Below are 12,448 nucleotides of genomic sequence, written 5' to 3' on the forward strand. Positions count from 1 at the left end.
CACGGGGGAGAAATGTTTACAAAGCTGCCTAAAAATCACCTCCCAGCTGCATGCATGCAGGTCTGCCCTGCTGGCTGTAATCTGGCAACTCCTGCCCATAGCAAGACTCAGGGCTTACACAACGGCTGAGAAAAATGGCAATCCAACCATTTATAGGACAGTCCTTGTCCAAATACACCCGCTGCAGAAGCATTTAAGGACAGAAACAGAAGGAGCAGTAACTTTATGTAGGTCAGGGTCTGGGAACAGGATGAAAGCCTTTCAGCGAGTCAAAAGAAGTCCTGCCTCAGAAGGTGGCTGCTTGCTCCCTGCATTCAGTGGTGATGACATGCTGAAGAGTATGTGCAGCCAAATTTATTTTTAAGAATGCTTTAGCTCGTTTTCCCTGATCCTCATTGAACTTGTGTAAGTGACAAGCCACCGCTGTCCCAGACGTCACCAAAGCTGAAGGAATTCTGGCAGTCCTCCATCCATTTCTGCTAGCACCAATCCTTGCTGGAGCGCTACTGCTTTTGTCGAAACAAAGCAACTCATTTTAATCCTTTTTTTTTTTTTTTTTTTTTTGCTCAACCTTACAGTCAAGTCACCCATAACCTATCTCACAATCGTCTTTCAAATATCTACTCCTTTAGCATACACCTTCGTTTTATGGGCAATACAGAATGTAATGATAGTTTTCTATCCCAAAATTCAAGCCTTAAAAGCATCTTGCATCTATCTAAAACCATATGCTGCTGTTCATTCCAGGCACCATTCAAGCCAAGAAATTAAAGGATCCAACAATCCAATCATTCAGTTCCTGGATGTTGTCTAAGTCTTAATGTAAAGAGACCAGCAACATATATGTACATTAAGACAAACATTAATTTCATTGTGCCTGTAAGTACTGAGCCCTCACTTTAGACCTGTAAGCTATGTAGAGTCATAAGAAATTTTTTAATTGTGTGCAAAATCCTAGGTTTAAAGCTAATTTAATCAATTTCTTCTCCAGATTCTGCTTTAATCCATTTTGGGCCTGCCGATGTTGGGTATTGGATTAAGGTTGAAGATGTCAGGAAGTGACAAGCTTGACTCCCTGCACATTCCTCCCTCAGAAACCCACAGGGTCAAGAGGAGTGTTTGGGACTGAGAGAGGTAAATGAATATCAGTAATGGGTCTCCAGGTTATACCTAAATAAATGAGGGGGGCATTCTCACAAAGTACTAAGTGAAGACTTAAGCTTTTTGTTTGTTTGTTTTTGTTTTGTTTATTTTTTGTTGTTGTTGGATTGTCAAGGGATTATGGCTGTATAGCTTTCCAGACTGTGGTTATAGTTCAGATTAGGGTTAACACTGGGAGAGAAAACAAGAAAGAATGAAAAACTGTATTTCTTGCTGAATGCTGCAAGACTGAGATAAGAATTAGAATTGGAGATTGGCTTGGGACTCTGGAGTCCTGTGGGTTGGGGGCAGCACAGATAGAATAATATTTATTGAAGAATACTACCAATTTGAGGACTGGGTAAGGTCTGCAGGCAGGATGAAGGGGATTATCATTGGATCTGGGGATCTAATTAGTTCACTGGTGAGCTAAAGGTACCATAAGGTTTGGCTTCAAGCTCAGAAGCAAATTAAAATGTGTTTTTATTTCCATTGCTGGCTTTGCATGGTCTATGGATTTCTCATCTCTAAATTAGCATTTTAGCAAGAGTCAAAGGCCCATGGTGGGGCTTACATATACTGTTATTATTTGGGATTGCAGGAGTTGAAGAAGTACTTTTCACTGTTGGGCCATTGCTATAACCTAAATCTAGTTTTAAGTGTGACCCTAAGGAATTAGCAATAAACCAGTTTCATTTGCCAAAATGACCCCCTATCCATGTACTGCATGACCAGCACTCTTTCCCTGCAGTTCTCAACACTATTTTTAAACCTAAAAGCCTTCCCTATAAGCTGATCATCTTCTGCAACCTCAAACTTAGATGGGACCATTTCCTGGTTTTGTTGTATTAGGTCCTTCTTCCAAATTGGTAAGCCTTACAGGTCTCATCAAAAACCTTTGGCATAAACATGCCAGAATCCTACTAATCAAATCACTTCTCAGTGTCCCAGAAGCTAGTGTTAACCATTCATTTCTGTGAGAATAAACTACCATCTGAACACTGTGGCCTGTCTGAATTTTGATAATATAAATTGTGCCTTCATGTCCTTAACACTTTAGGTTCAAGCAGGATACTTGGACCAACGCAGTCTACTAAGTGGGAGCCTAGAGCTGCTTCAAATCTAACAACAAATTAGCAACACAGCAATGTTTGTAGTTTTCTAAAGCTACACAAGTCCCTATGATTTCTTCTACTGTCTTTTCCTGGCATAAAATTGTCCTGTTATTTTCATGAACTCAAGCGTTTTGAATCATTTGTTACATATGGGAAATTTGAAAAGTAAAGCCCTTCCTTACAGCAAAAGTATCACTGGCTGAAATTATAATAAAGACAGTAATCTAGAATTTGACAATCCACAATTCAACTTTCCAAGTTGAATTTTTCTTCACAATTTTATTATTTGAGACGTGTCTACTAAATACAGAAATAGCACACAGCTATCTGAACAACATGAACACTACTGAAATGACAGATTAACGTAATATTTCCACTGTAGGGTAGCCTGTGTCTGTAGCATGCATGTCCTTTACAGATTGCAAACTTTTACACCATGGGCCTGTTTGCAGCTTGGCACAGCTTTATCTGTTGTTGCTGTAGTGATCTCAAATGATAATATTTCCAAGTAGGGAAATCTGTAGTGAAGGCAGAGTTAGAAAAACAAAACCAAAACACAGATCCTGAAAGGATCTGGTTGGAGAAGAGAAAGCATTTAGGAGTGGTTGGGTTTGTTTTTTTCCCTGATTGCAAGTTTTGGTTGATGTTTAGATTAGCTGTGCTCCTTCCTAGACTTGCCTTTCTTCCCTTTTTAGGTTATTTTCTTTCTTGCAAAGATAATGAGAGAGTGTTACTGCAATCTCCAAATGTTTGCTGTAATTATAGGAAAGAGAAAGCAGCACACTGTACAGTCTTTCTGGTAAAAAGGAATACCTGTGTATTATGCAGTAAAGTGTGGAGACTGAAAACAGCTTAAAGATTTTAAGAACCTGTTGCCAGATAAGCACTATTAGTCCATTTCTTTCATTTTTAGGTGCTGTTTCAGGGGAGTGATAACTCCATGTGCTGTTTTAGTTACTTAGTGCTAATAGCAGCCTTTTATGTAGACTAAGCTAAGGAGTTCTGGCATGAGTAACCATTTCAGGAGCTGTGTTGGAAAATTGTATTCAAATAATAGGTAGGACACTACAGGAGATTTTTTTTTTTTTTCACTTTTGCACAGAGTTTGGTATAGCGTATTTCCTTAACTTAAAAATAATAGTTCCTTATCTTTAAAAGTAACTAGACAGCATAAATTTGCAATAACATTACAGTAACACAGAAATAACTGTTCTAGTGGGTTTGTTTTTTATAAATCCAGTAAAAATAAAAAGCCATCTCTGCATCCTCCCCAGCCTGAAATGTGTTGGAAGCTGCAGAAAGTCCCCATATAATTCACCTGAGGGCCCTTTCAGTATGAGGGCCCTATCAGCCTCATCAGTGCCCACATATCAACAAATGTCGCAGACAAACCCAGAACACAGCTAAATTCCTGCTTCAAGCAAAGTTACCCACACGGTTCTTGGCTGGATGATCTTGGGAAGCCTTATGTATTTGTTGTGGGAAATCCATGCCAAGGAAGTACGTCCCCAAGCAGAGCTGGAGTTCTGGTAGCCCTAGCATCAATGTGGCTCCTTGACCTCGCACAAAGGGACAGAAAAGAGGCCCCGGATTTATTCAGAGGGCTTCTGTGAACTCTTAGGGGAGGAGTAAAGATTTAATGATTGCAAAGTACCTTGAGGTTCTCAAGTGAAAAGTGGTATGGAATAGTAAATTGGTACTCATGATCATGTATGCTGTTTGAAACCAGCATTTTACCACCAACGGAGTGTGAGGTTTCTCATTAAAATACTTATCTCAGGAAAATAAATAAATAAATAAAAGGGGAGTTTCAGGCCTTTTGCAACAAGGCACAACATAAAGCATTTGACATGGAATACCACAATTTTATTCCATTAATGCACACTCCAGAAAATGCAATCTGACCTAAAACTAACATGCCATATAGCAGTTTAAGTAGAATAACGTGCTTTCTTTGTGGAGACTTACACACTCCTTCCATCTTCAAAAGCAGATGCACAGACTCTAGTAGCTGTGTTCCAGCCTAACTAATGCACCATCAGCTTCAGGGATCTTTGGACCCCCAACAAATCACTTGTTGACAAGAGGTTCCTTTATGTTATATTCCTGTGGCCATGTTAAGAAAAAATTACTGTTTTTCATTTTGTGATTTTTTTTCTTGCTACTGTTTTATGTGTGACTTCACCATGTCACACACAGCATTACAGGGCAAAGCATTTGACATTTACAGTCAGCATCACTTTAGTGTTATAAATTATGCTTAATTATTTTCTGAACATAAATGACTAGATTATTAATCCTGAATTCAGGAACAAAAAAAAAATCCAAAACAGTTTCTGTTGTGTAAAAGGTGAAAGAATGCTCCTGTTTACAAAGCAGCTGTGGGAAAGTTAAACAAGAAAAGTTTGTCCCCAATATACTCTTGAGCAATAGATCTCATTGTTTTTTATATGCTCCTCATAAAACAAGAAATCCATTTTATTGGTGATTGACCTTATCAATTTCTTCCTTCAATTACATTAAAAAACAAACACAACTTAGAGCATTTTCCTTAGGCTGAAAGTGGTGGAGGATGAAGCTTTAAAATCCAAGTAAAGGGGCAAGAAGAGTGAAAAAAAAATCCAGAAATCACACTGCCTCCTACCTGACAGTCCCACCACACACATGAGATTGCATCACTAGCCAAAGCTAGTAAAGAAGTATATTTAATGCTTAGGTAAATAACAGCATACAGGGATCTTGAGTATCTACATCATCTATTTTCTTGTATCAAGATGATGCTGTACCACCATATCAATCCAATACATTGCTGCTTCCTCATCTTCTTGGTTTCATGTATTCACCAGTCTGTCAATTGTAATTGTCTTTCTTTTAAAGAAACTTCATTTCAGCTGATCTGACAAGCTTCACTGAATTCACTTAACAGACACAGAAATAATCCTTTCCGAGGAACCAACATTATTTTCATCAACCATTAAAAACCCTTGAAAATATGAACTGCAGCTTAGAATGAGTGCATAAACAGCCCGAAACATAGCAACCTTCCACAGGTCATGGCAACAGTTTGCAGCCAAGAGACAGAAGATGTGTATGACATACTTTGCAGACTAGATCATAGGCAGGGGACTCCTGCTACTTAATTTGGTGTGTGTGTATTGCTGTGTACCATAGTGACCTGTTTCCACTGGAGCTCGAGTTCTCCCACAGATGCCTTTCCATTAGCACAGCCAGTCCCGCAAGGTAGTCCCAATGCAGAGCCACAGCTCTACTCAAGAGCTGTACCTTGGCTGTAAGTCACTAGCAGACCATTTCTTGGTTGATTTTATTTTTTTTCCCTCCACCTGTTTGGAAGAAAAAATGTTTTGGACATCCACCTGAAAATGAATCAGTCACGTTAATGAGCAATATTGTAACAGTCTCTGAAGTACAGGAATACGTACTTCTTTGGCAGCATATGAATACTCTCCTTGCAGAGTTATATTTGTACATTACACGTACATGTTATGTTGTCTTGAGCAGGTATGAGCACAAATTACAAGATCTTTGCAATACTTACTTTTTGATCCTCAGTGCATGAAAATGTAATTGTACAAGCTGTCTCAAATTTTTAACTCTCTCCCCCCCCCACAGTGCTTTTAAATGTATTGAAAATTAGCACCTACAGTTAATTATCCTAGTTAGAGATTCCTTAGTGCTATAAAAATCCTGTTGCCAAAAGCCTCTTTCGTTCTGAGGTACATCTAAAGAGAAAAGCTCATAGGCTCACAGATTAGTAACAGGCACTAATTTGACAAAAATTGAATAGTGCTTGAGTATGTCACTCATGACTTCAAACGTTATTACTGTGATTACAGGTTTTTATAAAACCTTACTGATCCCCCTCACTTGTACAGATATATAGGTGAGTGAAACTGCTTTCTTAAGTTATCAGAACTAGTTCAAGTTTGAGCAAATTCCTCGTCTGGGAAACTTGTAGAATAAATCCTGCTCTGATCTCTCACTTTTCAAGGTCCTACCCGTAAATCAATTAAATGGATTTTTTTTTTTTTAAATGCATTTATAAAGAGATTGTTGGAACGAGTCCAATGCAAACTTCAAGCACTCTTCAATTGCTGTCAGCCAAGCAACCATTCTTCGTGGCATGCAGTACTTCTTTTACATGCACACGTAGTAGAATATTGTGTTCCAAGTTCCCAAGAGCTTAATTTTGTTTAAAAAACAGTTCTTTACACTGCATACATTTACAAGTTCTTAATTTATTACTAACTACAGTTATCCCAGTGGTTAAAATATTTTTAAAGAAGAAAAGGGAAAGCTATTCAACTGGTGTGACGGCCAGTCTGAATTGGCAGGGGCAGCACAATGGAGCACTTGATGACGAGCAGTTCCTAGATTTCCTTAGCAAACATCAGCATTTAAAATGACTTAAAGTGAAAGCAACAATTAAGCTCTCTATTTTCAATTATACAGTAGGTTTGAATGCATAAACAGACTGTTTTCTTTTTTTTTTTCTTTTTTACTTTAGTTATCAGTGATATTGTAAATATTCACTACCCTGACTGCATTAAATGGCACACAAAATGAACTATCCCTCAGCATTTCAAAGATCTAGATGTGGTGACTCCATCTGTTACTTCCATAATGAGAACTTCAGAGTATCAGTCCCAACTTAGTGAATATTACCAGTGTTATTACATCGTTCTTCCTCAGTCAGGAACAGTGGCAAATTAAGTGAGGTACTGACTCTGCATTCCAAGTATAACAGACTACATATTGTACCTTTTATCTCTGAACTACCTCATTTTCTCTATTCACTTCTTTCCTTCAACGTATATAAACTCTATTAATATACAGAAATATTTAAACAACCTAAAATAATTGACAGCATTTTCACCTATGTTACCAAGAAGTGATTATGCATGTGAAAGGCACATTTAATATTTTTATGTTAATATTCAAGTTCCCTTAGAAACCATCTATGGATACTTGTTGGTATTTATCAACCATTTGGCTGTAGGATGGAACTAAACAATTTGGCAAAGCTGCCAACATCAACAGCTTTTACAAAAATCAAGCCTGTTGCACCACGCGATCAGTTGAATAATCCATGCTCAAAGCCAAGCACTACAGATGAAATGGCAATTGCAGGCTTACCACATTCATAGATGACAATTATCCGAAGGAGAACTTTAGTGTTGTTTTATTCCAGAAAGATCTCTACTGAACAAGCAAGAGCCTTACATCTTTATAGACTTAATAGTGCAAAAGCTGAGTCCAGTGTTGTTTGCTAACAAGCAAAACTGAGTCAAGGTAGTCAAGAAAATTAAATTTATTTTCTGATGCTCCTCCTTTTTGTATTCTTTAAGGAGAGTACACAAATCAGTATTCATGTCATTCTGGTCTTCATGTCTCCATACAAAATGAGGTTCTCTGACATGTTTAAAACACTAAACCTTAGAAGGTGGGTGTTTTTTTCCTCTTATTTTAAAAGTGTAAAATGCAAAAATACTGGCTGTCAGTGCCTTCACTTAACAGGAGAAAGATTAAAAGTGACTCTAGGAAAAGCATTCAGATTTAGAAGTCTAAACCTAAGACTTTAATAATTAGAGGTAACAGATAAAACAGTAACTTCTATCAATTTTATCAGCACATAAAGGATTAAGTCTCTTTAGAAATACAAATTTCATTTTCTAATTTTTACTCTGTACTTGAGTATTTAACATTGGTGAAAGTTTTAACTTCATGAAAATGTAACTAATTGCTATTTATAAACCTATTAAGTGTTGCACATATGTAATTTAGGTTAATATGACTTCAAATCAGGAGTCCCATTGGGGACAGCCAATGGGATATTATTCTTTAGAACAATGCAAAGAAAAGAACAGATTTTGAAGGAAAAAGGAGTAATGCAAACAAACTGTTCACTGTCTGGACTAGGTAGAATTCAAGAGAGACTTAGCATTTCCCTGCTGAACTGTCTGTAAAGCTGTATGGGTTTTGTTCAAGTTCGCATATAATCAACTCAAAATTTTAAGCGGCTAATGAAATTTCAGCTAGTGATTTGGGTATTATATTTTTTGAACATTGCAAATCCTCTCTGCTTCTCACAAACACTTGCAAATCTAACAGCTTTTTCTTTAGGGACACTTCATCAACCAGAAAAATATAAAGAGAAAGCTACTGAACTGTTTCTTGGCAGCTGACTAGAGCGATGGATGAATTGCACATTATCACCTACAAGAGCTTATTTCAGACTTAGAGAACTACTTTGTGCTAGAACTGAGACACATTTTAAGCAGCAGCCAGTCTGACCTGGATTAGACTGCTTTAAAAACTGCATGGAAATAAATGGAATGCACTCATTTCCTCACAAACACCTCTTTTCTGTAAATGTACTAATAGAATCATCATGTGCCAAAACATGAAAACGTACAGCACGTATATCCCTGTAGCTAACAAATTAAATACTGTTCTACTGAAACCAAAAATACTCAAAAATCTGTTGAAAGTTTTATTTACATAACAAATCCAGCTGGCATCATTTTTCACTCAAGTACTTCTAAGTCAGATAAACAAGCTGCTGGCAGTCTTTCCCAAGTAAACAGGTTCTGTTAACATTTCTGTGAGTACTGATGGAGAACAATTACTTTTGTCTTACATTTATTTTTCTGTATTAACACCTGTTTTGTGAAGGGAAAGAAGCACACAACTCCAGGCTGGTATGCAACTGAAGCGTTTATTGAGTATGCATTCTTGCGTTTTTATCCTTAGCATCTTTGCACTTGCCTGTTATGCTACTTGGCAAGCTTGCTCATTGGTGGCTATACTAGTGATTGTGCGACTATCATGGTCTTATTCTGAAGGGATGAAAGACAAGGACTCCTGATGGCTCTTGAATGGGAGACGTTTATTGCCATTTTTCACTACTGCATATACTTTCCCTGTAGCCCCATGCACTGTCCACGCACCTGAATCTGTCATAAAATTGGTTAGAGACCCTCAGACATGCGCCTCAAGCCAGCCAGCAATTGGCCACTGCCAAGCTCATCTTTAGCACTGTATCCAAGTTACTTTATCTTGACCTTGCTCAAGTTTTTGTTTCTACTGCTTGTTTCCTCATGATCTCTAATTCAGGGACGTGTGAAACATCACAGAGCAAATTCCTTTCCCACAATTTCCCCTTTTTTATTTTCAACCAACCAAACACTTTCTTTAGATTTTTCTATCAAGCACAGCAGATATTGCAATAAGCAAGGTACAATAAGCAACAGGGTGAAAACCACAAGCAGAATTATGTTTGTAAAGTAGCGTGCCTACTAGAATCTGCAGCAGTCAACAAGCCACTAAGTGCTAGGGATGTTGCTTCGCAGCAATGCTGCTTCTCACTTGCACAGCACAATCACACAATGAGGCCTCTTGCACTTCGCTTTCATACCACAGGAAAATATCACTTAAAATAAGTGGAGGTCCTTGTCTACTCCCGCGGTGAGTGGCTGAGAGTGGAGGCCCCTCCAAGGAAAAAGCTCAGGGTGCACCTGGGGCATCCACTCCACAGTCGATCCCACAGCCAAGCAGAGTGGTTCCTAGCAAAAGGAATGATGTTATTATAGTTTTGTATAATTACACCAAAGAGATGCATTGCAATAAGGAGCAACTGAACCTTACACATGCTGTTGCTGCTACACATTCCAGGATATCTAATTCCTGTGGCTCTAGGGGTGCTTGCAGCAAGTAGACAGTCCAGTCTTCGTTATCTGCTGGGTTCCCCACCAGACATGTCGTAAACGGGTCATTAGCACTAGCCAGGGACAGGCACATCGCTGTATTTAAATTTTTTACCATTACTGAGGCCTGCTCTGATTGTGGCACTGAGGCACCAGGGCAGCCAGGGTCATATTAGTTAGCTGGTCAGCGTGTGCATTACCCTCTGCAAAAATACCACGTAACATGGTGTGGCTCCACATGTGAATAACACAATACGGGTGCACTCGCTGCTCCACCAAAAATAACACCCCCTTAAATTTTAGAAACAAGTTGTCCTTTGGGATATGTCTCAAACGTGCCCTCTCAATGTGCTGACTGACACCTATAGTATATTGTGAGTCCGATACAATATTCAAAGGTACTGTTTTTTTTCTTTTTCTTTTTTTTTTCCTTTTCTTTTTTTTTCCTCTTTTGTTTTGTTTTGTTTGTTTTCTGGCTGCAATGTCCTCAATCACTGCATCAATTCATCGCAAATCATGCAGTAATCTCCATTTCCCGCCCTTCTTCCCAATGACAAACACTGGTGAATTCCATGGGCTGTTTGTCAGAACAATACGTCCTTGTTGGAGTTGTTCTTGAACCAACTCCTGCAGACTACTGCTCGGAAAAGAATCAGCTGAGCAACTCTAGTTCCCTTTGGTATGAGCACTGGAGGAGGGGGAGGCCATGCCATTGCTTGTATTATTCCTTCATAATCCGCATCAATTACTCCGGGCAGCACAAAAAGACCCATGGTCCCTTTACACTAAGAGGTATTTTACAGACCCAAGCATCCCAAAGGGTGCAGTCCGTTACTGTGGAGACATCCAACCCAGCGCTTCCTCGGGTTTGGGCAGTGGGGGAGTCCATGGCGATGTACTTGGTGGAACCACTGGAGCAGCGGGCAGCTGAGGCTGCGGTCCAGCAGTCACCATCCCCTGGGGCCCACCATGGAGGGCTGGGGCACTTGTGTTGTCAACGCGGCCCCGCCCGGCACCCCGCTTCCCGTTTCCCTTCAGTGGTTTTAAGGTTTGTCCCTCTGCATTATACTTCGAGCAGCACTGGCTGGCCCAGTGCCATCCCTTTTTACAGCGGGGACAGACATCAGGAGGGGCCGAACTACTTGCCGCAGAACCCCCTCCTTTCTGTGGGCAATTAGCAGCAAAATGTCCTATCTGTTGACACCAAAAACATCACTTATCATTGCTCATCGTTAATGCTGCAGTGAATGCACTAGCTAGTGCAGTCATTTAGTGTTCAACAGACCCCACACGATTGCAAGCCTCTATCATTTATACCAAGGTTGTCCCATTAGGCATGGATTGCAGAATCTTTTTGCAATCTGTGTTAATGTTCTCTATCGCCAGTTTCAGTATGACAGCCTCTTTAGCTTCATGATTATCTGTTTGCTTGTCCAGTGAATCCCTCAATCTATCTATAAATTGCATATAAGGTTCATTGACCCCTTGTTGTATGGTAGTCGAAGAAGGCTGGCTCCTTCCTGCTTCTGGCAGTTTCAGCAAGGCTTGTAATGCCAGTCGGGCTGACTGTCACCAGATGGCATCGTTGAGCCGAGCTTGTAATCATGGGTCTATTAATGGCTCAGTCCCCATAAGCTGAGGGAGCCCTGCACCCATGAGAGGGTCACCTGTCATTCTTTCTAAATTCTGCAGTGCCACTATCTCACACAGTTCTCTCCATTTCTGTTCCCATAACAATTGTTGAGTCGGGGTGAGGATCATGGTGGCTATTTGGCGACAATCATACCCAACCAGTAACTGACTGGTCATCACATTTTCTAGTAAGGATTGGGTGAACAGCGCATGTAGTCCATATGTGGTCACAGTCTTTCTTAATTCTTTAATTAGGTCCCATTGGAAGGCGTTATATTCATTTGGACCCTTGGGTTGCACCTGCACTGGGAAAGGCATTCCTACCGGGTCCCCATCCTTCAGTGCATCCTGGCACACTTGCTCCCATCGTTCCCGCGGATCAAAAGCTCAGGCCCCCAGGGTGGCATTACCAGGGGTGGGCGAGGTGGGAGCCGAGGGGGGTCAGCAGGGAGGGGCTCAGCGGCAGTGGTCCACGGCCCTCTTCCTTGTCATCTCCCAAGTATATCAAATTACATCGCTCTGGTGACTTTGCAGGCTCCGATCACAGTTTGGCTGCTACTACCGCCTGAGCAGCAGCGTTCTGTACTTTCTTTTCCGCCTGCCACGATATTAAAGCCTCAGTCACCAGCCAACACGTAGCCATCAGTTCAGCGGTGTTAGTATCCCCATTGGACGCTGCCTCCCACACTTTCTCCCCCTCTTGTTCCCAAGTTTTTACATCAAACACTGCAGAGACTGTTGAGGGGACCCCTTCCTTTTGCAAAAACTTCAAAAGTTTTATCTTAAATGCATCATATTTCACTCCCCTTTTTGTTAGTAGCTGCGTTAATAGTTTTA

At 40.1% G+C, this 12,448-nt stretch overlaps 1 protein-coding gene across 1 annotated transcript in view; it reads right to left on the reverse strand.

Annotated features, from left to right (window-relative positions):
* EPM2A (EPM2A glucan phosphatase, laforin) overlaps positions 1-12,448 on the reverse strand; it is a 57,561-nt gene that overhangs the window by 43,291 nt on the left and 1,822 nt on the right. The window lies entirely within an intron of this gene.

Source organism: Anas acuta, chromosome 3 (genome assembly GCF_963932015.1).
Source record: "Anas acuta chromosome 3, bAnaAcu1.1, whole genome shotgun sequence".
In the NCBI taxonomy this organism is placed as follows: domain Eukaryota; kingdom Metazoa; phylum Chordata; class Aves; order Anseriformes; family Anatidae; genus Anas; species Anas acuta.